This window comes from Procambarus clarkii, chromosome 18 (assembly GCF_040958095.1).
Source record: "Procambarus clarkii isolate CNS0578487 chromosome 18, FALCON_Pclarkii_2.0, whole genome shotgun sequence".
NCBI lineage: Eukaryota > Metazoa > Arthropoda > Malacostraca > Decapoda > Cambaridae > Procambarus > Procambarus clarkii.
In genome coordinates, this window is record NC_091167.1 from 13,208,482 (window position 1) to 13,234,366 (window position 25,885).

A 25,885-nucleotide genomic window follows, 5' to 3' on the forward strand; every position below is an offset into this window, starting at 1 on the left:
CTTCAATGTTTTCCGCACACACTCGATAGTGCCAATCATCATGTCAGCCTTATCAATCAAACGCATGTTGATATTGTAGTCAAGAACACAATCTGGCTTATATACTGGTTCTCTTGTTACACGGTGCACCTTGCTACTGTTCAACATTGTACCCTCATGAACGGTTGTCAGCAGGTTCACTTCTCTCTTGTCGTTCCACCGTACCGAGAATATTTGATCACATTTCCGTACCTGGCACTCACCAACTGCAAGTCCACTGTCAAACACTGGCATTTCCCTTCTTCGTGCCTTTACTGTGCCAGTCAACCCGGTTCTATTTTCAATCAAGAACCTAGCTAGCAATGTACTTGTATAGTAATTATGTGTGTATAGGATGTGGCCCTTGTTCATCCATGGTGCCATCAGTGACTTCACCACACTACCAGAGAAACTATGTTCGTCGTTAGCATGAATGTCTACATCGCTAGCTGAATACAGAATCATGTGTAACACGTATCCTGTTTCACAGTTACACAGTACAAAGAATTTCAATCCAAATCTGTTTCGTTTGGAGGGAATATACTGTTTGAATGAAACACGTCCTTTGAAAAGTACAAGGGATTCGTCAATCACCAGCTTCTGTGCTAGTACGTAAAAATCTCTGAATTTTCCAATCACTTCATTCATATAGTGCCTCACTCGCCAAAGTCTATCACCCTCTGTCCGGTCCTCATTACTTGCAAAATGCAGACACCTAAGAAGTATCTGAAATCTGTCTCAGGACATATTTCCCGAAGAAAGGTGTTGGAATAGATCTTTGCTCCAGTAATCTGTGATAGCATGTTTGACAGTGTTTCATCAACATACATATTGCTAGAAACACATACATTTCACCTACATTGGTGGTTTTCCAACATTGTAATCGTGAAAATTCTGTCATTTCTCTTCTAATGAGATGAGCCACATGAAGGTTCGTTTGGTGTACAATATATTCCATGAGCGGCTCATCATAGAATGCTGTAAAATAATCACATTCACTCATATCGTCTCTATTACCAGGAAAAATCTCTGTAACCCCAAAGTCTTTATTGTCAAAGGCAGGAATTCGGGGAATAAAACCAGCACCACTCCACACTAGTACACCTGGTGTCCTGCGAGACGCAGGGGACGCAACAGGGTCACTACAGCGAGGAAGCGATGCACCCTGTGGACCAGGAGCTGAAGCTCGTCTACGCACAGTATGGCCGCTACGTGCACGTGAGGTAGAAGCACATGAACATGAGGCTCTTGGTGCCTCATGTTGTTCCATGTGGTGGCGCTTGGCTGGGCGAGACGCTGCTGATGCGACAAAATCTCGCCCAGTAACACCACTGGTACTAGCACCAGGCTCTGTAACACTATGTTCTGATTCCACTTCACTAAAACCAGAAAAAGAGTCAGCTTCCTCTGACTCGTCACCGAAAATATCCTCAAACTCTAAATAAGCACAGGAACTGTGTGGTCGAGGGTGAATTGGTGTAGACGCTGGGCGAGGTGGCATGGGTGAGCGTATAGGCCTCGCCATGGGAGGTGGCTGTATCTCATTTTCACTGTCCGTACTACCATTGGTCAATTGTGTGTAGTCTTTATCAATATCAGTCATCAAAATCACCATCGGAAAATAATTCACTGGTTATTTGCTCTTGGGCGAGTGATTGCGTGGGGCGTGCCCGGGAAGCGTTCGACCGTGCGCTCGACATGGTGGCTGCTGGGTAACTAAGGCCTCCCACGCGATAGTAGCGCGAGCTGGATTTTTTCAATGGCGGCTGTTTACTATAGCCCCTGGGCAGCGTATGGGGACCCCCTATACCCCGCAGGTCTTTCAAATCGTGTGCGGTACTCCAAAGCCTCATATGATGCGATGCGCCATTTAACCCTTTAACTGCGCAACGTGCCTGCAGGCCCAGGCTTAGGGCGCGCAACGCACCCCCGGGTGTTTATATTTTTCACGTTCCATTCAAAACTCCCGCAGCTACATGGGGTTCACATCAGCTTCCTCAGGGGTCTTGTAAACAGGCGCCATCTTAAAAAAAAATCATGGTCCACATTGCCGGGTGTCAGAGCCTCAGTAGTGAGTGAGCAACCAAGGCTGGTGCTCGCAGCATGAGCGCACAGCACTGCTGTTCAGCATGTGACCACAGCATTGCCTAATATTGTCAAAATATATATATAATCTGTTTTATTTAGCCATGATAGTATTATAGAAGAGCCCGAGTGTGATAATGACTGGGTACAATGTTCAAATATCAGCGATTCAATGCTGTTCACGATGTTCACAGCGTTAGCCACAGCACCACAGCATTATTTTGTCCATCTAGGAATCTTCAAACGACTTTTTAGGTTCCTTTTCAAAATAAACTTGTGGTCAATTATTCATTTACAGGTATTAGTAACCAGGATTGTGGTTATAATGAGCGTTGTGCGTAGGAAGGAGAAATTTTGGTGAGGGAAGGAGGAAGGAAGAGAATTGAGGTAGCCTCACTGTGTGGCAGCCACTCTTGTTTTGCTCACCTTACTAGCTTCGTGGTTCGCTATGGGGAACACACATGTACATGGGTATATACAGTGTGTGTGGAATAGTGTAATAACAGCAACAGGAGTATGTTGTGAGGAGCTATTTTGGTGAGGGAGGTGACGTCGTAATCGTGGCGTCGTCTGCCGTCTGCTGTGTGATTTGTCATGCAGTGTATGGTGGCCACTATACTGTTTGGACACAATACCAGCTTACTTGCATAGTTCTGGTAAATAAAACATGTAGATAGGTATATATAACATGTGTAAATTGTGTAATAAATACAATAACAGTATGGTGGGAGGAGCAATGTTGGCGAGTAAGATGTTGGAGTGAGAGAGGGCTGGCTGGGTGTGGCTGCTCACACTCGCGGTGTTCTGAATGTATTGATGGTGAATGTATATAGTGTGTGACAGTGTATAGTCTGTAAATAGATTGTATATATATATAAATTAGAATGATACATGGTAAATATGTGCAACATATGTGTACACAAGTGTCATGCACGTAACACAGTGTCTTTGGACAGTACGGATGTTTTACTGCCATAATATAGTATACGTGTTCATTATACATAGGATTAGCAAGTAAAAACAAATAAAATGTATTTGGAACTGTGCGCAAAAAATGTGCAAAAATATATTCGCGGCAACTCGCGCGCCCCGCCGGCCCCGGGTGCATACTGCTCTGGCGCACGGGGAATTATGACGTCACGGCCCACCTTTCGGACCCCATAGCAGCCAAAGTAAGTACAATTTCGAACTTGCATTGCTATACCCATATACAGGGAGGGGTTTTTGACACTTTCCGAGGAAAAAATAATTTTTACCCAAGGTTTCATTTCCTGCGCACTGGGGGGATGTCATATTTATAGGCGGCGCAGTTAAAGGGTTAAGGGTTAAAGCACATTCGTATATTAAAGCTCTGATTGATTACATTGACAGCTTGATTGGTAATTTAAACACGATTAATAGGCACCATACAGCAGACTGATAGCACATACAAGAAGACAGCAATGATCACAATGGTAAAGATGTTCGGATTGGGTACATAAAGATCGGGAGATTGGGTAGCAATACATACAGTGCAATTTTAAAGCAACAAGGTAAAAAACTATGAAGATGAAATTAGGTACTTTTTAGTTTTGTTTTTGAATGATGCAAAAGTTGGACAGCTTTTCATTCAATAGGGAGTGAGTTCCATAGACTGGGTCCCTTTATTTGCATAGAGTGCTTACACAGAATAAGTTTGACTCTGGGGATGTCAAAGAGATATTTATTTCTGGTGTGGTGATAATGGGTCCTATTACATCTGTCCAGGGAGAGTTTCAGAGCAGGATTTGCATTTAAGAACAGGGTTTTGTAAATGTAGTTGACAAGAGAATTTGTGGAGAGATTATGTTTAGCATGTTTAGGGAGTTAAACAAGGTGGCTGAGTGTTGTCTGAAAGTAGAATTTTATTATTATTCTTATAGCAGATTTTTGCTGGGTGATGGACTTGAGGTGGTTTGCAGTGGTTGAACCCCATGCACATATACCATAATTAAGATAGGGATAGATTAGTGCATAAGAGAGATATGAGAGCAGAGTTAGGTACATAATATCTGATTTTGGAGAGTATACCAACTGTTTTAGACTTTTAGTTATATGTTGTATGTGGGTGCTGAAGTTGAGTCTCTTGTCTAGGAATAGGCCAAGAAACTTTCCATCATTTTTATTGCTAATGTTTACATTGTCTATCTGAAGCTGAATTGCATTTGTAGATTTGCTTCCAAATAAGATGTAGTAGATCGATTAGAATGTAGAAGGATGATTAGAATCCCTAACATGACAGAAGAGAGCATTGTTTGTGTCTGCAGACTTAGCACTTCTTTTGTGTTCCTTAAGTCTGTCATCAAGTGTACGGCCAGTTTCACCAAAGTATTGGAGAGGACAAGACGATCAGGAAACATTAGATACCAGCAGCATTAGACCCAGGAGCAGCAGTGTGAACTAGATTGTTACGAAGAGTGTTAGTACAGTATGTCGAAAGGCGAGCTTTATGTCAAGAGGACGGAAGGTATTCGTAAAGGTTTTGAGTTCAGATATGAAGGGAAGGCAGAGCACAGTGCTAGTGTTGGAAGCAGGTTTAAGACAAAAGAACTTTCGTTTAGCTTGAGGGTAGACAGAGTTGATAAAATGTACGGGGTAACCAAGGTGAGAGAATGACTTTATTCTGAAATTTCTTTTATATGCAAGAAACTGAGGGTCGCTGATGCGTAGAGCCTGGAGGAAAAAAAAAAAAAAAAAAGACAAGGACGCTTTTTCCCCCCCTTGGTTTCTTTTACGATCCCTTTCTTATTCCTATTATTACCCCTTACCTTTCGTTCCTGTTACCTTGCTTTTTTCTTTCTCCAAGATTTCCTTCTCCTCACCTCTCTCTTGCCTATTTATTGTTATTGCCTCCTTCCTCTCATCGGACGGGAGACACCTCCCGTCACGCAGGGTGCAGTCGCACCTCCACATATCTCCAGTATCAGCTCTTGATACTGGTAATGGCTCAAAAGAGCCACCATTTACGGGTTATTCATGCCCGTGCCACCTTTTGGGTGGCTTAATATTTTGTTGATATTCAAATGTTTATTCAGGTAAAAATACATAGATGAGTTACAAACAATGTTGGATTTATAGATAGAGCTAGTATATACAATGCCTAAAGCCACTAATACACACAGCGTTTTGGGCAATATTATCAAATACAAATATTTAAAAAATATACAAAAATATGCTGCAGTGTAATTTTATAATTAAATTATATACATGAACATATTATAGGCATTAATTAGAAGGTACAAAACTTACCTATAACTTTCCTTATATGTGCAAATATACTTTCTAACTAGTTAACTTTCCCTATATGTGCAGAGTCTCGGTAATTCAATATATTGTATAATAAATGATAACATGATATCCGGTAACTCGTCGAAGTCTGATAGAACAACTTGTGCCTTATGTAATCCTTTCATCGTTACCTCTCACAGGATGAGTATGGGGTGCACAATAGCTACCACTCACAGGATGAGTATGTGGCACACAGTAAACTACCTCTCACAGAATGAGTATGGAGTGTACAATAAACTACCTCACACATGAGAATGAGGGTGCACAATAAACTACCTATAACAGGATGAGTATATGGGGTGAACAATAAATTGACAATCACCGGATGAGTATGGGGTGTACATTAAACTACATGCCTGCAGGATGAGTACGGGATGCATAATAAACTACCACTCGCAGGATGAGTATGGGGTGCACAATAGCTGCCACTCATATGATGAGTATGAGATGAGCAATAAGCTATACTGCCACCATAATTTATTTTATTTTATTTATATATACAAGAGTGGTTACATTCTTGTATAGTCACTAGCATGCATAGCGTTGGCAGGGGCTTAATCGTAATTTGACCCCCCAGAATATGAGTCGTCAAATTGTTTAGCAACCAAGTACCCATTTTACTGTTGGGTGAACAGAGGCTAGTTAAGGATTGGACCCAGTCAACCCTCCCCAGCCAGGATACGAACCCAGGCCAAAGCACTCGTGAACCGCCAGGCGAGTGTCTTACCACTGCGCCACCGGGAGTGTGCACTCAGACGCTACCATCATGCACCTTTCTATGCGCAATTTTAATGGAGTGGGGAAAAAAAAAAACGGTCATAAAAAAAGGACCGCATTATTGTAATTTAAAGCCTCAAAATATTTACGTTTTCTATGCATTGGCCTATGTAATTATGTGTTAGTTTCTGTTTACGCAAAACATTTGCATTTTTACCAGAGTGGCGAAATGAGAGAATGGATATAGGACAAGAGAAAATTATGGCCCCTCAACGTCAACACTATTTGAACCAACCTAACCTAACCTAACTCAATCTAACCTATCCTAGCCAAATTAAACAAAAAATAACTTAACCTTACCAAAATAAGAAACAAATGTGTTTTATATATGATATCCTGATGTGTGATGTCAATATGATGTCACAACTTTAATGCCGGGGCAGGCTTTGGAGTGATTATTAAAACACAGGTATCTTCATTAGAACTTTAAATATGTCTATGGTAAAGTGTTTAAAACGAAACTTACATACATCTTTCTTGCAACATAAACTCTTACGTTTATTAACGAATCTGCACAAAATCATTGTTCTGAGATGAGTATTAAGGGTTTCGATCTAGACAAAATGAAAAATGCAACATTTATACAACTACAAAAAAGCTTCAGTTTTACTTCAAATATTGTCCTGGTAGAGGTTTCACATATAGATCCTGTTTCTGTCGTTCTTCTGACAAAGATTTTTTTTTTAGAAAGTTATCAAGATGTTTTCAAGAATATTATTGGGGCGTTTGCCGATTCCAACATGGGTGACCATTTTGGAAATTGAATACATGGGTTGACCCAATTGATACTTGGGTCAGGTTCCATTATGGTTCGGAACACACACACACACACGGACATGCGGGGCACGCCACAGTGTACATACACGGACATGCGGGGCACGCCACAGTGTACATACACGGACACGCGGGGCACGCCACAGTGTACATACACGGACACGCGGGGCACGCCACAGTGTACATACACGGACACGCGGGGCACGCCACAGTGTACATACACGGACACGCGGGGCACGCCACAGTGTACATACACGGACACGCGGGGCACGCCACAGTGTACATACACGGACACGCGGGGCACGCCACAGTGTACATACACGGACACGCGGGGCACGCCACAGTGTACATACACGGACACGCGGGGCACGCCACAGTGTACATACACGGACACGCGGGGCACGCCACAGTGTACATACACGGACACGCGGGGCACGCCACAGTGTACATACACGGACACGCGGGGCACGCCACAGTGTACATACACGGACACGCGGGGCACGCCACAGTGTACATACACGGACACGCGGGGCACGCCACAGTGTACATACGCGGACACGCGGGGCACGCCACAGTGTACATACACGGACATGCGGGGCACGCCACAATGTACATACACGGACATGCGGGGCACGCCACAGTGTACATACACGGACATGCGGGGCACGCCACAGTGTACAGACACATATGTGGGGTACACCACAGTGTACATACACAGATGTGAGGTACACCACAGTGTACATACACAGATGTGAGGTACACCACAGTGTACACACACAGATGTGAGGTACACCACAGTGTACATACACAGATGTAAGGTACACCACAGTGTACATACGCACAGAAGGTACACCACAGTGTACATACACACAGAAGGTACACCTTTGTACATACACATACAGAAGGCCTGTGTGTATACACACACAGGCCTAAAGGGGCCTGGTAGCCGAGTGGACAGTGCTCTGGATTCGTAATCCTAGTGACCGGGGATCAATCCCCGGCGATGGCGGAAACAAATGGGCCGAGTTTCTTTCACTCGTAATCACCTAGCAGTAAATAGTTACCTGGAAGTTAAAATAGCTGTTACAGCCTGCTTCCTGAGGGAGGGAGGGAGGGGTGTGTGTGTGTGTGTGTGTAATTACCTAAGTGTGTAATTACCTAAGTGTAGTTACAGGATGAGAGCTACGCTCGTGGTGTCCCGTCTTCCCAGCACTCTTTGTCATATAACGCTTTGAAACTACTGACGGTCTTGGCCTCCACCACCTTCTCACTTAACTTGTTCCAACCGTCTACCACTCTATTTGCGAAGGTGAATTTTCTTATATTTCTTCGGCATCTGTGTTTAGCTAGTTTAAATCTATGACCTCTTGTTCTTGAAGTTCCAGGTCTCAGGAAGTCTTCCCTATCGATTTTATCAATTCCTGTTACTATTTTGTACGTAGTGATCATATCACCTCTTTTTCTTCTGTCTTCTAGTTTTGGCATATTTAATGCTTCTAACCTCTCCTCGTAGCTCTTGCCCTTCAGTTCTGGGAGCCACTTAGTAGCATGTCTTTGCACCTTTTCCAGTTTGTTGATGTGCTTCTTAAGATATGGGCACCACACAACAGCTGCATATTCTAGCTTTGGCCTAACAAAAGTCATGAACAATTTCTTTAGTATATCGCCATCCATGTATTTAAATGCAATTCTGAAGTTAGAAAGCATTGCATAGGCTCCTTGCACAATATTCTTTATGTGGTCCTCAGGTGATAGTTTTCTATCTAGAACCACTCCTAGATCTCTTTCTTTATCAGAATTCTTTAAAGATTTCTCACATAATATATAGGTTGTGTGGGGTCTATGTTCTCCTATTCCACATTCCATAACATGACATTTATTAACATTAAATTCCATTTGCCAAGTGGTGCTCCATATACTTAATTTGTCCAGGTCTTCTTGAAGGGCATGACAATCATCTAAATTTCTTATCCTTCCTATTATCTTAGCATCATCAGCAAACATGTTCATATAATTCTGTATACCAACTGGTAGATCATTTATGTACACAATAAACATCACTGGTGCAAGAACTGAACCCTGTGGTACTCCACTTGTGACATTTCTCCATTCCGATACATTGCCTCTGATTACTGCCCTCATTTTTCTATCAGTCAGAAAATTTTTCATCCATGATAGAAGCTTACCTGTCACCCCTCCAATATTTTCCAGTTTCCAGAACAACCTCTTATGTGGAACTCTGTCGAAAGCCTTTTTTAGGTCCAGATAGATGCAGTCAACCCAGCCATCTCTTTCCTGTAATATCTCTGTGGCTCGATCATAGAAACTGAGTAAATTCGATACACAGGATCTTCCTGATCGAAAACCATACTGTCTGTCTGATATTATATCATTTCTCTCTAGGTGTTCTACCCATTTAGTTTTGATTAGTTTTTCCAATACTTTCACTATTACACTTGTCAATGATACAGGTCTATAATTGAGGGTGGTGTGTGTGTGGTGTGTGTGTGTGGTGTGTGTGTGTGGTGTGTGTGTGTGGTGTGTGTGTGTGGTGTGTGTGTGTGGTGTGTGTGTGTGGTGTGTGTGTGTGGTGTGTGTGTGTGGTGTGTGTGTGTGGTGTGTGTGTGTGGTGTGTGTGTGTGGTGTGTGTGTGTGGTGTGTGTGTGTGGTGCGTGTGTGTGGTGTGTGTGTGTGGTGTGTGCGTGTGTGTGGTGCGTGTGTGTGGTGTGCGTGTGTGTGGTGCGTGTGTGTGGTGCGTGTGTGTGGTGCGTGTGTGTGGTGCGTGCGTGTGGTGCGTGCGTGTGGTGCGTGCGTGTGGTGTGTGTGTGTGGTGTGTGTGTGTGGTGCGTGTGTGTGGTGTGTGTGTGTGGTGTGTGTGTGTGGTGTGTGTGTGTGGTGTGTGTGTGTGGTGTGTGTGTGTGGTGTGTGTGTGTGGTGTGCACGCGCGCATGAAAAATAAAAATTAAGTTGAGCAATTGACCGTCGAGAGGCGGGCCGAAGAGCCAGAGCTAAGCCCCCGCAAGCACAACTAGGAGAATACACAGAAGTGAGGTACACCTCTGGGTACATACACACAAGTGGGGTACACATTATGAATGTTACCAAGTGTAATATGAACATACATCAATTTGCGGTGAATGCAACTAATTATAATTCCTCACGTCGGGGACAGGAAGCCTGCGTATACAATAATATACGCATACTTCTATTGCGAGTGCCGACCAAGGTCAAACTGTTGCCTAACTCCCAGGTACTCCCTTTTACTGCTGGGTGAACAGGTGCATAAGTTGAAAGGAATTGTGTTATATTAAGCCTAGATATGCAAGTTGGCATATTTCGTTCGCTACCTTATCCTGATCCCTTCCCAGTACTATATAGTCGTAATGGCTTGGCGCTTTCCCCTGAAAATTCCCTCCCTCCCCCTCATTCGCTACAAAACTAATGGTACGAAACGGGTTTAGAGCCCAACAGCACATGTTGGTATGTTTGACCAAATTGTCGCTATAAGCATTGCCATTTTAGAAGGTTGGGTCTGCCCTTTTTGGGTATTGGTACCCATGATTTGGGACAGGAAGTCACTCTAGGCTTATCTAGGTTCCCCTTGACTAACAACTGACCTTTCACAGGGCACAACCTACAATCACCTATGTAAGCCTGGTACCTATATACTGAGAAGTGAATAGGGGCATCAGGGGAAAGGAAGGGAACTATCGGGAGAAAGCGAAAAACCCTTTCGACTATATAGCACTTGGAGGGGGTTAGGATAAGAATTTGGGATGGGGCAGGGGAAAGGAATGGTGCCCACTCACTTGGACGGTCAGGGATTAAACGCCGACCTGCAAGCAAGACCGTCGCTCTATACCGTCCACCTCAAGTGGTTGGGTCAGGGGAAAATGCTTCTATGCTGCTTTGGGAATGATCCCGGAACTTTTCGGTTGTGACCCAACTGAACTTTTCACCGCACAACGGTACCCAATAAACCATAAACGTAAAATATATTTTGACTTACGTGTGACCAGAGTTGTGCTCGTCGGTCTTGGTATCGTTCTGGGCTCCTTAAGACACACGACGTACAGCTGTCATGCCCTAACCATCAAAATCAACATTTCCCAGAGTTCCTCCACCTGAGGGGGTTTAAGGCTGGTGTTGTGATGACGTCGTTGGTCGCTTCAGCCTCTTCTTATAAAGTTCGTTTTCTTTGATTGTCATTTAGGGGGATATTTAGATTTTATATTTAGGTAAAAGTATATACATTGAGTTACATATATAATGTTGGATTTAAAGATAGAGATAGTACATACAATACCTAAAGCAACTAGTACTCATAGGCATAGCAAAAGTCGCCCCTGGTGACCGGGGTCCCCGGCCCGATGGCCGTGACTGAGGCCATCTGCCTCAGGGCCATCTGCCTCAGGGCCATCTGCCTCAGGGCCATCTGCCTCAGGGCCATCTGCCTCAGGGCCATCTGCCTCAGGGCCATCTGCCTCAGTCACCCACTGACACTCACACTTGCCATGATCGCTGGGCACACGAACAATCACAGGCAATCACTAACAACTGGTTAAATAGGCTTACCACATAATTAATCTGATGCGGGGCGCGCTCAGGTCCAAGTCTGACAGTGGCGATCACCTGCCTGTCGCCCACTAATCACTATATCTCGACCTCACGAGACCTTCCCTGGTCTTGACTCGAGCACAAAGTTCTTTACAGGCTTCATACACGAACGCCTCACTGGTATTGCTCCTCTTGACAAAGCACGACACACTTAGTTCCACCTTTATTGCCAGGAGCTCAAAGACAGTGCATCCACCTCTCACAACCTCTGTTGCTCGAGTGGGGTCAAGACCTCTGCGGCGAGCCTCATATATTGTCAACAAAATCTCGACATCTCATGTCAAGTCAATTATCTACATATTTATCCTCTGCCCATGCTTTTAAACCATTCATCAAAATCTGTCAAGCATTTAATATATATATTCACATGTCTATATTTCCTTTGACCTCTCGGTTGGGTCTGGTTTGGTGAATAATTCTCACATGAGGTAGACTTGTTTTTCAGGCTAACTGGGGTCATAACACCACCCACTAAATACAACAAATACAAATATTTATTCAGGTAAATTACATACATACAAGGTGAGATACAAAAGTTGATGGATTTATACATAAGAGCTAGTACATACAATGTCTAAAGCCACTATTACTCAAAGCGTTTCGGGCAGGAAAAACATTAAAGACTAAAACTTAATACTAATTGACATTAAAGTATAAATTGTGTTGAGAAAAAATAAGAACAAAAATGAAAAAAGGGGGGGGGGAACATGGCAGAAAAAACAAAAATACAATTTGGTCAACAAACAGCATTGTTTAAAATCGTAGACATGGGTTGATATTTTGGGGGTGAGGTAAGTTACATTGAGTTAATTAGGTAGTACTTAGTTTTTATCTTAAACTGGTTGGGAGAGGTACAGTCTTTAACATAATTTAGAAGGTCATTCCACATTCGAGGTCCCTTGATTTGTAAAGCATTTCTAGTTTGACTAGGTCGTACTCTTGGAATATCAAATAGGCATTTGTTTCTGGTGTGGTGCTCATGGGATCTGTTACAACCTTCTAGGAAGCTTTTAAGGTCAGGTTTGACATTACAGTTCAGCGTTTTATATATATATATATATATATATATATATATATATATATATATATATATATATATATATATATATATATATATATATATATATATATATATATATATATATATATATATATACATATATATACATATATATATATATATATATATATATATATATATATACATATACATATATATATATATATATATATATATATATATATATATATATATATATATATACATATATATATATATATATATATATATATATATATATACATATACATATATATATATATATATATATATATATTATATATATATATATATATATATATATATAATATATATATATATATATATATATATATATATATATATATATATATATATATATATATGTTGTACCTAGTAGCCAGAACGCACTTTTCAGCCTACTATGCAAGGCCCGATTTGCATAATAAGCCAAGTTTTCCTGAAATAATATATTTTCTATATTTTTTTCTTATGAAATGATAAAGCTACCCATTTCATTATGTATGAGGTAATTTTTTTTTATTGGAGTTAAAATTAACGTAGATATATGACCGAACCTAACCAACCCTAACCTAACATATCTTTATAGGTTAGGTTAGGTAGCCGAAAAAGTTAGGTTAGGTTAGGTTAGGTAGGTTAGGTAGTCGAAAAACAATTAATTCATGAAAACTTGGCTTATTAGGCAAATCGGGCCTTGCATAGTAGGCTGAGAAGTGCGTTCTGGCTACTAGGTACGACATATATATATATATATATATATATATATATATATATATATATATATATATATATATATATATATATATATATATATATATATATATACATATATATATATATATATATATATATATATATATATATATATATATATATACATATATATATATATATATATATATATATATATATATATATATATATATATATATATATATATATATATATATATATGTCGTACCTAGTAGCCAGAACGCACTTCTCAGCCTACTATGCAAGGCCCGATTTGCCTAATAAGCCAAGTTTTCCTGAATTAATATATTTTCTCAAATTTTTTTTCTTATGAAATAATAAAGTTACCCATTTCATTGTGTATGAGGTCAATTTTTTTTTTATTGGATTTAAAATTAACGTAGATATATGACTGAACCTAACCAACCCTACCTAACCTAACCTAACCTAACCTATCTTTATACAATACAATACAATACAATACAATTTTATTTAGGTAAGGTACATACATACAATAAATATTTACAAGGATTGTTTAACTTATAGGTATAGCTAGTACATACAATGCCTAAAGCCACTATTACGCAAAGCGTTTCGGGCATGATAAACTTAAATGACAAGCTTAATACTAATTGAACATAATGAGTAGAATGAAAACAAGAAATGAAAACATAGATGAAAAAGCAGCACAAATACAATTATGTCGACAAACAGCGCTCTTTAAAGAAAAAAACAGACATTGGTTGACAATAGAAGGGTAAGGTAGGTTACAGGGAATTTATTAGGTATAGCTTCGCTTTTAACTTAAACTGGTTGAGAGAGGTACAGTTTTTAACATGGTTGGGAAGGTCGACTTATAGATTAGGTTAGGTTAGGTAGCCGAAAAAAGTTAGGTTAGGTTAGGTTAGGTAGCCGAAAAAAGTTAGGTTAGGTTAGGTTAGGTAGGTTAGGTAGTCGAAAAAACATTAATTCATGAAAACTTGGCTTATTAGGCAAATATATATATATATATATATATATATATATATATATATATATATATATATATATATATATATATATATATATATATATATATATATATATATATATATATATATATAATACACATGACAGGTTGTGCAGGGACTTAATTTCTAACATATTCAGAGATTTGAGTAAGGGTACCGAATGATGTCTGGGGCCAGAGTTGGATATTGTCCTAGTAGCAGCAATGTGTTGAGTAATTAGAGGATGTAAATGATTTTGGGTAGTAGAACCCCAAGCACAAATACTATAGTTGAGATAAGGATAGATGAGAGAGTAATAGTGTCACCAGGGCAGGGCGGGGTACATAATATCTGATCTTAGAAAGAATGCCAACAGTTTTTGAAACTTTTTTAATATATTTAGAATGTGTCCCTGGAAATTCAGCTTGCGGTCAATGAGAACGGCAAGGAATTTGCCATCTACTTTGTTACAAATTTGGGTATTGTTAATCCTGAGGATTAAAATTTAGGTACTGGTGATGTGAGGATTTATTGTCAAACAAAATATAGAAATAGAATTCAATTTCTCCCACCCTACCCATGAACATTGGTGTTCCTCAGGGCAGCATACTTGGCCCTCTCCTCTTTCTTTTATTTTTATTTTATTTTATTTATATATATACAAGAAGGTACATTGGGTTTGTGAGAATACATTGGATAGTACAGTATTTACACTCTTGTAAAGCCACTAGTACGCGCAGCGTTTCGGGCAGGTCCTTAATCTAGCAGATAATTTTAAGTAGGTAATTTCAATCAGAATTGATAAATGATAAAGATACATTACAAGAGAAAAATGAGATGAGAGAGATAAGTAGGTATATTAAAGCACATTGTTATATTAAAGCTCTGATTGATTACATTGACAGCTTGATTAGTAATTTAAACAAAGTTAATAGACACCATACAGCAGATTGACAGCACATATAAGACAGCAATGATCATAATGGTAAAGATGTTCAGATTGGGTACATAAAGATTGGGAGAATGGGTAGCAAAAGATACAGATAAACAAGATTTATAAACACCATACAACAGATTGGCAGCACATATAAGAAAACAGCAATGATCACAATGGTAAAGATGTTCAAATTGGGAACATAAAGGTTGGGAGATTGGGTAGCAATTGATACAGTGCAATTTTAAGGCAAAAAGTGAAAAACTATGAAGATGAAATTAGGTACTTTTTAGTATTGATTTTGAATGATGTAAAAGTTGGACAGCTTTTCAATTCAGTAGGGAGTGAGTTCCATAAACTGGGTCCCTTTATTTGCATAGAGTGTTTACACAGATTAAGTTTAACTCTGGGGATATCAAAGAGATATTTATTTCTGGTGTGGTGATAATGGGTCCTATTACATCTGTCCAAGAAGAGTTTCAGACAAGGATTTGCATTTAAGAACAGGGTTTTGTAAATGTAGTTGACACAAGAGAATTTGTGGAGTGAGATTATGTTTAGCATGTTTAGGGAGTTAAACAAGGGGGCTGTGTGTTGTCTGAAAGCAGAATTTGATATTATTCTGATAGCAGATTTTTGCTGGGTGATGATGGACTTGAGGTGGTTTGCAGTGGTTGAACCCCATGCACAGATACCATAGTTGAGATAGGGATAGATTAGTGCATAATATAGAGAGATGAGAGCAGAGTTAGGAACATAATATCTGATTTTGGAGAGTATACCAACTGTTTTAGAGACTTTCTTAGTTATGTGTTGTATGTGGGTACTGAAGTTGAGTCTCTTGTCTAGGAATATGCCAAGAAACTTTTCATCATTTTTATTGCTAATGTTTACATTGTCAATCTGAAGTTGAATTGCATTTGTAGATTTGCTTCCGAATAGGATGTAGTAGGTCTTTTCTATGTTAAGTGTTAGTTTGTTGGTTGACATCCATAAGTGGACTTTTTTTAGTTCATTATTAACAACACCATTTAGTGTATGTGGGTTGGGGTTGGAGTAGATGAGGGTAGTATCATCAGCAAACAAAATAGGTTTCAGAATGTTAGAGACATTAGGCAGATCATTAATGTATATAAGAAAAAGAAGAGGTCCCAAGATGCTGCCCTGTGGCACTCCAACAGTTATTGGTAGAATGGGAGAGATTATATTATTGATGGCTACACATTGGTGTCTATCACTAAGATAGGATTGGATATAGTCCAGTGCATGGCCTCGGATTCCATAATGATGGAGTTTACTTAAGAGGTAATCGTGATTAACAGTATCAAGGGCCTTTCTCAGGTCAATAAAGAGTCCAATTGGAAACTCATTTTTGTCAAAAGCTGAGTAAATTATCCAAATTATATCAAGGAGACTAATAATTGCATCGTTGGTACTCTTTTGAGAGCGGAAGCCAAACTGACAGGGGCTAAGAATGTCGAATTTTACGAGATAGGAGTAGAGCTGTTTGTAGATAATTTTTTCAAACATTTTTGATAGTATGGGTAGGTTCGATATTGGTCTATAGTTGTTTATGTCTGACGGATTACCTCCTTTATGAACTGGCGTTACTCTTGCTTTTTTAAGAATATCAGGGAAGGATAGGGATATCAGGGAAGGAAGGATATTAAGGATATCTTTCTCATCTACATTAATGACCTTCCAAATGCCTCCCAACACCTCAAACCAATTCTATTTGCTGACGACACAACCTTCATTTACTCCAGTCCTGACCCCCTTTCTCTAAATGCCACAGTAAATACTGAGCTAAATAAAGTCCATCTGTGGCTAACTGCCAACAAACTCACCCTTAACATTGACAAAACTTTCTATATTCTGTTTGGCAATAAATCCTCTAATCAAATAAATCTCAAAATAAACAATACCCAAATTTGTAACAAATTCGATGGCAAATTCCTTGGCATTCTCATTGACCACAAGCTGAATTTCCAGGGACACATTCTAAACATATCAAAAAAAGTTTCAAAAACTGTGGGCATTCTTTCTAAGATCAGATATTATGTACCACGCCCTGCCCTGGTGACTCTCTATTACTCCCTTATCTATCCATATCTCAACTATGGTATTTGTGCTTGGGGCTCTACTACCCAAAATCACTTACGTCCTCTAATTACTCAACACAAAGCTGCTATTAGGACAATATCCAATTCTGGCCCCAGACATCACTCGGTACCCCTATTCAAATCCCTGAATATGTTAGACATTAAGTCACTGCACATTCTCTCATGTGTACTATACATATACAAAACGCTAAATTGTAATGCCAATCCTGATCTCAAAAGCTTCATAGAAGGTTGTAACAGAACCCATGAGCACCACACCAGAAATAAATACAGTTTTGATATTCCTAGAGTACGACTTAATCAAACCAGAAATGCTCTACAAATCAAGGGGCCCAGAATGTGGAATGACCTTCCCAACCATGTTAAAGACTGTACCTCTCTCAACCAGTTTAAGTTAAAAACGAAGCTATACCTAATAAATTCCCTGTAACCTACCTTACCTCTCTATTGTCAACCCATGTATGTTTTTTTTTGTTTTTTTTTTGTTTTACAAATCAACGCTGTTTTAATGTAATTTTCTGTAATAATTTGTAATTGTATTTGTGCTGTTTTTTCAACAATGTTCCCCCCTCTTTTACCTCTATTTTTATTTGTACTCAACGCATTTTTTTCTTTTTACCCATTAGTTTTAAGCTTTAGTCAGTAGTGTTTTTTCCTGCCCGAAACACTTTGCGTAATAGTGGCTTTAGGCATTGTATGTACTAGCTCTATCTATAAAGCCAACAAACTTTGTAAAATCTCTTTATGTATGTACCTTTGCCTAAATAAAAATTATTATTATTATTATTATTATTATTATTAGTTTTGATATTCCAAGAGTACGACTTAATCAAACTAGAAATGCTCTACAAATCAAGGGGCCCAGAATGTGGAATGACCTTCCCAACCATGTTAAAGACTGTACCTCTCTCAACCAGTTTAAGATAAAAACGAAGCACTACCTAATAAATTCCCTTTAACCTACCTTACCCCTATATTGTCAACCCACGTCTTTTTTTTAAATGACGCTGTTTGTCGACATAATTGTATTTGTGCTGCTTTTTCAGCCATGTTCCCCCCCTTTTATCTCTTTTTTTTATTTGTTCTCAACTCATTTTATTCTTTATGCTCAATTAGTATTAAGTTTTAGTCATTTAAGTTTTTCATGCCCGAAACGCTTTGCGTAATAGTGGCTTTAGGCATTGTATGTATTAGCCCTATCTATAAATCCATCATTCTTTGTAAAATCTCTTGTATGTATGTACCTTACCTAAATAAACATTTTATTTTATTTTATTTTTTTTTAAAGTTTTGTCAATATTGAGGGTGAGTTTGTTGGCAGTTAGCCAGTGATGGACTTTATTTAGCTCAGTATTTACTGTGACATTTAGAGCAAGGGGGTCAGGACTGGAGTAAATGAAGGTTGTGTCGTCAGCAAATAGAATTGGTTTGAGGTGTTGGGAGGCATTTGGAAGGTCATTAATGTAGATGAGAAAGAGGAGAGGGCCAAGTATGCTGTCCTGGGGAACACCAATGTTGATGGGTAGGGTGGGAGAAATTGAATTATTCACTGAAACATACTGGAGCCTGTTAGTAAGGTAAGACTTAAGGTACTAATGGGAGTGACCTCTAACTCCATAATGATGTAATTTAAGAAGAAGGTTTTGGTGGTTAACATTGTCAAAAGCCTTACGCAGGTCCACAAATAACCCAACAGGGAACTCATTTTTATCAAGAGCTGCATGTATCAAGTTTATCATACAAATAAGTGCATCGTTAGTGCTTTTTTGTTAGGTCTGAAGCCATATTGACAAGAGCTAAGTATATTGTGTTTGGCTAGATAAGAGTAAAGCTGCTTGTAGATAAGTTTTTCAAATATTTTAGACAAGTTCGGCAGAATTGATATAGGTCTGAAGTTGTTAACATCAGTGGGATCACCACATTTGTGGACTGGGGTTACTCTCGCTTTTTTTTAGAATATCTGGAAAGGTTTGGAGTTCAAGTGCCTTGTTGAAGAGCAATGCAATAGCAGGGGCTAAAGATCTGGAGGCTTTTTTGTAAATTAAAGTTGGTATCTCCTCAAGGGCACTAGACTTGGTTTTAAGGGAAAGGATTATCTCATTAACGTCAGTGTCAACAAAATTGCTCTCAAGTTGACTATTTCCTTAACAGCATGAACTCCTGTATGCTAATCCCCACAATCACCAAACCTACCCGAGTCACTCAAAAAAATAAAAAAAATAAAAATGTTTATTTAGGTAAGGTACATACATAAAAGAGATTTTACAAAGTACTCAAACATCAGCCACTACCTTGGACCACATATGGACAAACATAACAGCTCCCCTTGTATCTGGTATAATCTACGACAGAACAACTGACCACTATCCTACCTTTCTCATAGCGAACATGGACATAACACCACCAAAAAGCAAGAAACTTTCATTTAGGCTACACAGTGAATCAGCTTTAGGCAATCTTACAGATGCACTTCACAATATAAACTGGGATTCTGAATTCAATAATACCCAGGATATTTTCATTAGCTAACCTCTTCCTCTCCAAAACTCTAAGCCTCTACAACCTTCATTGTCCCCTTCTTACCAAGCAAGTAACTGACAAAAGATTAAACAATCCATGGCTCACAAGTGGCATTCTCAACTCAATCTTACAGTCTCCGTGGTGTAGTGGTAAAGACTGGCGTTCCGCGAGCGCTATGTCATGGGTTCGTATCCTGGCCGGGGAGGATTTACTGGGCGCAAATCCTTAACTGTAGCCTCTGTTTAACGCAACAGTAAAATGTGTACTTGGATGAAAAAACGATTCTTCGCGGCGGGGATCGTATTCCAGGGACCTGCCCGAAACGCTACGCGTACTAGTGGCTGTACAAGAATGTAACAACTCTTGTATATATCTCAAAAAAAAAAAAAAAAAAAAACTTAGGATTGGCCTAGTTTCAAAGGAAGTAGCTACAAGGTACTCATCAATGCTTACCAGTATCATAAGAAAGGCAAAACTTGCATATTATGTGAATAAATTCAATGAAGCAAAGGCAACATGAAAAGCACTTGGAAAACTATCTCTAGTATCCTAGGAACTAAACAACACTCACATAACCAAATAAAACTCTACAAGGATGGGGATATACCGTCAACTGATTTAGAAATGGCAAATGAATTTAAAAGAACACTGTTTTTCCCAAAAACGGTGGGTTTTCTGAGTGGAAGAAAACGTATGTCTGGAAGCTGACTTTAACCGCCCCAAGCTGCGCGCAACGAGCCGAGGTTATATAAACCTGGACGGAGACGGCGTGGCCCCTCTTCCAAGCCAGCAGCTGCTCTTACATAATGCCCACCCTCCTCCCGGGATCCTCTGCATCATCTGTTTTAATTTTGAAAGGGACGGCCCACAGACGTGCTCAAGGGGCACTTGTTCTAGCTTGCTAAGCATTTGCTGTATCTTTGGGGGTACTCCGCCGGAACCCCCAAAGTAATAAGCCTGCAGATAGCTAAGAAATATTCCCATGAATTGTAATTAGTGTAATTAAATTAATGCAACTTTCATTTACTACCTATGGATGTAGTTATTAATTGTAATTGTTTTCTACTTTATCATTAAGGATTATTATAATTATTCCTTAATACTTTATTGTTATGCACTGGTCAATAATTATTTAGCATTCATCCTAATTAGCTATTTGATTCATTAAAAATAATTGCTTATCATTATACTATTTGTTATTATTATTATTTATTATATAATAATAATTATTTTATTATTTATTAATTTATTATTTATTAATTTTTTATTTGTTAATTTATTATATATTAATGTATTATATTAATGTATTATTTACCATTATAAAATAAACAAGTCCCCAATCTGAGCACGTTTTCTTCCAACCTCAGAAATAGTTTCTTTTCATCGGTTGGTGCTAATCTTGCCAGTAAAATCCCACAGACTCAGACACATATTAACACATATCTCTCAGGCAGCTATCCAAACTCTCTTCTCCTTTCACCAATCAGCCTGGCAGATGTTGTGTCCATCATACACACTCTAAAAACCAAGGCAGGGAACACCAGTGAAATTCCGTCCATTGTATACAAGAGCGCCTCCCATGCCCTTGCCCCACCCATAGCACTACTGTTCAACAAATCTATAGAGTGTCACACCTTCCCTGATATCCTCAAAAAAGCAAGAGTAACGCCAGTCCATAAAGGAGGCAATCCGGCGGACATAAACAATTATAGACCAATATCAAATCTACCCATTCTATCAAAAATATTTGAAAAAATTATTTACAAACAGCTCTATTCCTACCTCGTAAAATTCTCCATACTCAGCCCCTGCCAGTTTGGCTTCCGGTCCCAAAAGAGCACCAACGATGCAATCATTAGTCTCCTTGACGTAATCTACTCAGCCCTTGACAAAAATGAGTTTCCGATTGGACTCTTCATTGACCTAAGAAAAGCCTTTGATACTGTTAATCACAACTACCTCTTACTTAAACTCCAGCATTATGGAATCCGAGGCCTTGCCTTTGACTACATCCGATCCTATCTTAGTGACAGACACCAATATGTAACCATCAATGATACAGCTTCTTCCACTCTATCAATTACCGTTGGAGTGCCACAGGGCAGTATCTTAGGACCTCTTCTATTTCTTATATATATAAACGATCTGCCTAATGTCGCTAATATTCTCAAACCTATATTGTTTGCTGACGATACTACCCTTATCTATTCAGACCTCAACCCACATACACTAAATAATGTTGTGAATAATGAATTAAAAAAAGTCCACTTATGGATGTCAACGAACAAACTAACATTAAACATAGAAAAGACCTACTGCATCTTATTTGGAAGCAAATCATCAAATGCAATTCACCTACAGATAGACAACATTAACATCAGTAATAAAAATGATGGCAAGTTTCTTGGCCTATTCCTAGACAAGAGACTCAACTTCAGCACCCACATTCAACACATAACTAAGAAAGTCTCTAAGACAGTTGGTATACTCTCCAAAATCAGATATTATATCCCTAACTCCGCTCTCCTCTCACTGAAGCTCACCTTAATTCTTTCCTCAATGACTGTGGGATATCTGCTGTATAGCCTGAATTCAAATTATAATCTCATTTAACTACCTTTGTGTACTCTAGCTCTGCCTTTCCCTTCAAAAGGTTTTAACTTTAGTTAAAAAAAATAAAAAAATAATAATATTGTCATCTTTATTATTGTCTTTTTTCTTTTTACTCCCATGTTCCATAGTACACTGGCTTTGCCTGTGTCCTCTAGTATTAACTTCATTATCCAGTGTTCCTGAGTGTATCTCTATTTAAACTACCTCAGTTTGTTTTAGTGTAACTTTAGTATTCAACTATAGTGTACTTATAATAGTATAGTAAGCAAGCTTTTCATTTTATAGATTTCATAATTGCTTTTTTATTTTTTTGGTCATCTATTGTTATTAAGTATTCTAGCTCAATTTTTACATTCCTAGTTCCCATTAAGTTTTTTTTTTACTTAAATTACCATTAAGTTTATATTACTTTAGAATTTTTATTCTACTTTTTTCTTTGTTTTCTATTTTGTAATTTGCCATTCTTGCCTTGTTTTCCTGCAAAACAGCCTTTTTATGCAGACAAGTATAGACCCAGAACTAAACCTCTTATCCACTATCTATGACAATCATCACTTCAATGATCAAAATTACAGATATTTTACAGCACATGATGTAAACAATGTATTAACACATAATCACAATATCTTTGTAATCAACTTGAACGTTAGATCCCTAGGTAAACACTTAGTTTAGTTTAGTTCATTTATTATGCACCCCATACCCATCTTGTGGGCGGTAGTGGAAAGGGTTACAGAGGCACATAATGGGCTCAGGGACTGAACCCCACAATTCATTTAGCTAAGCAAGTTACAATCTTGATGAGCTAGTTACAAAATTCAATATAAGTCATCACATCAACAATGGGTTCGAGATCGACCTCAAGTACAGTTTCTAAATTAAGCAACTGACATATGTGGCGAGCTAGTGTCAAAATTTATATGTTTGTCCTGCACACCGCCCCCCATCCAGTGGGCAGCGGTGGATAGGTTACAATCACTCAGTTACTACCTACAGTTAGCAAACTGGGGATATTTGGCTAAAATTTCTGGTAGCAGATCATTTTGAATGAAATATTGACACATCGCTGGAACATTGGTTATAGAATTGTCTCTAAATTCACGTATCTTTTCGCACTCCATCACATAGTGACGGAAGGTGTGCGAATAATTTTGTTGACACAGTTTACATTTGGTCAGGTCTACATCAGCAGATAATGAGAATTCCCAGAGATACTTGTAACCGAGTCTAAGCCGAGCAGTAGTAACATCTAGAAGTCTGCTGATTTTATTGGATGATCCATAGATGTGTGGCTCCTCTTGCATGATAGTATGATGATAGATGGAATTACTGGTGTCAATTTCAGTTTGCCTCAGATCTACAAGATCTTGTTGAAGTTCTCGGTGTACTGCTACTCTCAGATTGCTCATTGACAATCCAAGGTTACACTCAACGGCTCCTTTAAAGGTAGATTCTTTGGCTAACTTATCAGCTCTATCATGCACTCGGAGCCCAACATGAGATGGAGACCACATGAAATGGACTCTGTTACCATCCTTAATAATTTTGTTGTATTTGTGTCTAGCTTCGGACACGAGCATGTTACAGTTATGTCTTAAAGAGTTGAGAGCATTTAAGGATGATAAGGAGTCACTTACAATTAATGTATCAAGTTTTGAGACTTGTACACATTTCAGTGCATGGATCAAGGCAAATAGTTCAGTCTGAAGGGTAGAGGCCCAGTTGTTTATACGGACTCCCCACTCAAAGTATAGGCCATCGCCCATTGTCAGGACAACTGCACTTCCAGCTGCACCCGTGGTGCGGTGTAGGGAACCATTAGTGTATATAATTTGAGAGAGAGAATGCTCTGTGGACAGAGCATCAATATGGCTTAAGGCGTTGAGCTTTGCCTCAAGACGAAGCTTGGGCTGATCTCTAATTTGCTTCTTGGGTGGAAAGGGAGGGATTAAAACTGGAAAGGGTGTAACCTCCCACGGTGCAGGAAAGTGCCGTTGTTGTTTCTCTTGGTACAAATCATGAACCCCATACATTCTGAGTTGAGTTCCAGTTTTTGTTATCCATTTGGAACAATGCTGATCTTCAATAAAGAAATTCTGGAGGGCTTCTGTGCAAGGATTAGGATGAGTTAGCCTAAGCATTTTTATACCAATTTGACAGTTAATTTCAGTAACACGATCAACAACGCTCAGAATATTAAGTTCCTTTCTCATATTAAGTATCTTTGTGGTACGAGGGCACCCAAGAATTATCCTCAAGGCTTCGTTCTGCAATTGTTCAAGCCTCCAAGCTTTCTTTCAGGCATCAAAACAAGCAGAGGTGCAGCATAATCCACTAAAGATCTGATGTATGCAAAGTACATCATTTTGACAATTCTGACATTGGCACCATAGCCTGAGTGATAACCTGCAACAGCCTTGAGAGCTCGGAGCCTCTCTTTAAACTGACGACAGTCTGAATACAACAGGACCATACAGTGGCACCTCAAGGCCAAGGTATTTGAATCTGTTTACATAGTCAAGCTGGGAGCCATCAGACAGTTGCATCTTGCGAACAGCTCATCCCTGCCTGGGTGGACGCCGATTTAGTATCTTTGTTTTCTCTGCTGAGATAATTAAACCTAGGTCGTGACATGAGTCTAATACAGAGTTAAGAGTGTTCTGCGTGTTAGCATACCCAGTGGTGTGTATCATTATATCATCAGCATAGCTAATGCTGTGGACGTTGGGTTTGCTCGGTATAGAGTTTAACAGCGTGTTTATTAAGATATTAAATAAGGTAGGACTGAGGACACCACCCTGCGGGGTACCTAGTTCAAAGTCTCTTATTACACTCCTATGCCCCTGGAAAAATACAGATGACTTCCTGTTGGATAAGTAACCCCTGATCCAACAAAGAAGCCGACCACCAATATTCATTCTTGCAAGCTCACTCAAGATAACATGTCTATTTGCAATATCAAAGGCAGACTTAAGATCTAGGAAGGTGGTATATGACTTTTCAGTGTGCAGGGTAAGAAAGGTGGTGATGCAATGATGCACACTCCTTCCATGCATGATGCCATATATCTGGGAGGATAGCATGGTTCTTATTCTATGGAGGAGACGGTTTAGGACCATTCTCTCGAATGTTTTGCAAATGCAGCTTGTAAGGGAAATTGGGCGGAAAGCATTCTCTTGATTTGGCTTGGGAATTGGAATGATTATACTGTTGGTCCAAGAGTTAGGAAGCTCCCCAGTAACATAGCTCATATTATACAGCTCAAGCAGGGGATTCCCTGGTACTAAAGGGAGCAGACGCAATATGTCATAAGTGATACCATCTTCACCGGGGGATG

The 25,885-nt window shown here is 39.2% G+C and overlaps 1 protein-coding gene across 8 annotated transcripts in view; it reads right to left on the reverse strand.

Annotated features, from left to right (window-relative positions):
* Positions 1-11,788, reverse strand: part of LOC123750762 (uncharacterized) — a 387,264-nt gene extending 375,476 nt beyond the window's left edge. For 6 of the 8 annotated variants that reach the window (XM_069326268.1, XM_069326263.1, XM_069326269.1 and 3 more), the window contains exon 1: positions 11,536-11,788. The gene's annotated coding sequence lies outside the window, so the exon portion shown is untranslated. Of the gene's footprint in view, positions 1-10,969; positions 11,157-11,535 lie in introns of all 8 variants that reach the window. The other 2 variants (XM_069326265.1, XM_069326264.1) reach the window with 1 other exon arrangement.
* Positions 11,789-25,885: the final 14,097 nt, after the last annotated feature.